Here is a 3,018-nt window from a genome sequence, read left to right on the forward strand (position 1 = left end):
GGGTGGGAATAATTTTTCTAAAACTTTGTGTGGCATTGGCAATCCTCTGTGCCATAAAGAGGAGTTGTCCATTATTTTCCACGGTGTAATATAGCAGGTGTACAACACACACTGTGTATCTGATAATTTAACTAGTGCAAACTTATCCTGTATACAGTTTTGTACACTGTAAGTACTGCTTTGTGCAATATTCAGCCTTGGCTAAAGAAAAACAAAACCCAGGTCACCTAGACTTAAAGCCAGTAAATTTAAAGCCAGTTTCTTTGCTCTAGGGGTAGCCAGTGTGGTGGTGTAGTGGACAGAGTAATTGACTACGACTCAGGAGGCTTGGGTTTGAATCGCTGCTTAGCCACAGAAACTCTATAGGGGTGTAGAACTTGCAAAATAGCTTAGATATTTCACTTATCTTAAAAACCCCATTAAGATTGATATAAGTTGGTTCTGACTTGAAGGCACGTAATAACAAGTATTTCTCTAATGGTGGATTGTTCCCAGTTGTCACAGAGTAAGTTGTCAAATTTTTATGTTTATTCCACACAGCCAGTTTAATTTAGTCTCCTAAATACAGAAACTAGATACGCACTTTAGGTTTCTTCCTTACATTTTCACACATCAGGGAGAAATTAGAATCCAAATCTGCATATGTTGTTTAATCATAACATCTTCCTCTAGTACTGAGTGCCTCCATGTGGTTTTGTATGTCTATATTTGTCTTTATATCTATCCAATACTCTACTTTCTAACAGTTTTATATGTGTCTGCTAAACACTTTTGCTATAATGAGACAGCCACTGTGACTTTGCATTGCCAGAGCAGTCAGATACCTTCCTTATCCATAATCTGAGATGGGAGGAGTTCTATTTCTTCCACAAATCTCTGCCATATCCTTACTTTTGCAGCAGCTTATACTAGTTCTGCCCTAGTTGGTACTTGTGGAAAACTGCAGCTTCATCATTTCTGTTCTTTTGGCTGTACCTAGCCGTTTACTGGTACTGTACTACCATCTGTTAAAGTTATGTTTTGCTGTGCTAATTTATTAGAGCATAAGCCCCATTTAATTCTGAGACCTTCATCTCAGAACATACGCTTATTTTTGGGTTCCTTGAAATCAAGAATCTCTGGCTTGTGCGAGAAGGGTTTAATCTTTATAACTGAAAACTACTGGGGGGGGATGTGCCATCTTCCAGAACGTGATGCATTGCAGATGTGTTAGACCACTGGTTCTTAACCTTGGGTTACTCAGGAGTTTTGGACTGCAACTCCCAGAAGCCTTCACCACCAACTGTGCTGGCTGGGGTTTCTGGGAGTTGCAGTTCAAAAACATCCGAGTAACAAAGGTTAAGAACCACTGTGTTAGACTACAACTCTCATCACCCCCAACCGGCATGGTAATCCATATAAAGCAACTGGGACTTTAACAAAGAATGTATTTGTGCATGTTTATTTATGTTTCCTATCCCACAGAATAAAACTATTTGCAGGATAGCTTGCATAAAGATAGAAAACCACAGCAATTATAATGCTAAGCCAAATCATATTTTTTATTTTTTTATTTTATTTCTATCCCACCCATCTGGTATATTCTACCACTCTGGGCGGCTCATAGCAGATCCACTGGCTCAGTGAGATATACATTAGGTGTCTATTTACCATTCAGCAGTTGATTCAGTGGGCCTCTTGTAGAGACTTACAGTGAGTTACAAAAAATATTGCTGTTTTAGAGCATGTGTGTGAAACCTTTTGCATTCCAGCTGTTTTGGATTACTTTTGGGAGCTCACCAAAGCAGCTAGACGGCCCCATGCCTGTTTAAAATAACAATCCTAGGCAGGTCCTATTGAACCCAGTGGTGTTTGTTTTAATTTAAAGTCTAATGTGCATATATTTGTGAATAACACCTCTGATGTGTCACTTTTATATTCATTGTTATTCTTTATTTATATTATGATCTTTTTATTATTGTATACTCATTGTTGCTAACTTAAATACTGTATTAATTGTTGTAAGCCACCCTGGGTCTTTTTTTAAGAGAAAGGTATTTTAAATGTGTAAAGATAAACTACTGTTAGGTTTGGTTACTGACTGAAACATATTCTTGGAAGAGTTGGGGTCAGACAGAGCAGGGATGCTAACCTCATCCCTTAGGCCAGTGGTTCTTAACCTTTTTGAAAGAAACGCCCCCTTGAGCCATTGAGAAGTTATCATCGCCCCCCCCTCCCCGTAGTGATGATATCCTATCTGTCTGTCTGTCTGTCTGTCTATTTATTTATTTAAGACACTTAAATCCAATGACCCCTGAAAACAAAATTCAATTCCAAGAAAATGAAATGCCCCCAAAAAGTAACATTTAATGATTTAGTTGCAAGCGAATTTTAAGACACAAAAAGAAATATAAAAAGGGCATAAAAACAAACCGCAATGCAGGAACTAAAAAGTTCAAGATGAAAACTCTGAAACTAAATTAAGATTGGAGGAAAATATATATTCATGCACACTGTAAAAAGGCTGCAGCCATCTTAACAGGTTTGGCTTGCTCCAGGGCCCCCTACCGCCCCCTTCTGTTCCAGCGCCCCCACGCCGCCCCTTTTCGTTCTACCGCCCCCCTGAAAAATGAAATCGCCCCCTGGGGGGCATTATCGCCCACGTTAAGAACCACTGCCTTAGGCAACTCAGAATTAAATAAGAGGAAGTCTTCGGTTTCCGGAGAAAACCTCACTGGAATCTCCCGTCCTTATTTCCTGGTAAGTATGCACTAAGATCCGGCGGGCCAGCCTTGTGACTGCAGGATGCTCCTTTTGAGTTCCACAGAACAGGCTTGAGAATAAATTCTATGGGAAACGAGAGACAAGAAGTCATGCTTTTAATTCAGGTACAAACTGACAGACCTCGTTGTCATTTTAGAACAGGTGCCGAAAGCGTGGTCTTATTAGCTTGTTGCAACAAAACGATCCAACCCTACAGATTTCGATGCAGAAATAAGTGAATCTGAGCTCAACAGGAGTTACTCCCAAGCAAGTGGG

The sequence above is a fragment of the Pogona vitticeps genome, chromosome 4 (genome assembly GCF_051106095.1).
Source record: "Pogona vitticeps strain Pit_001003342236 chromosome 4, PviZW2.1, whole genome shotgun sequence".
Classification (NCBI taxonomy): Eukaryota; Metazoa; Chordata; class Lepidosauria; order Squamata; family Agamidae; genus Pogona; species Pogona vitticeps.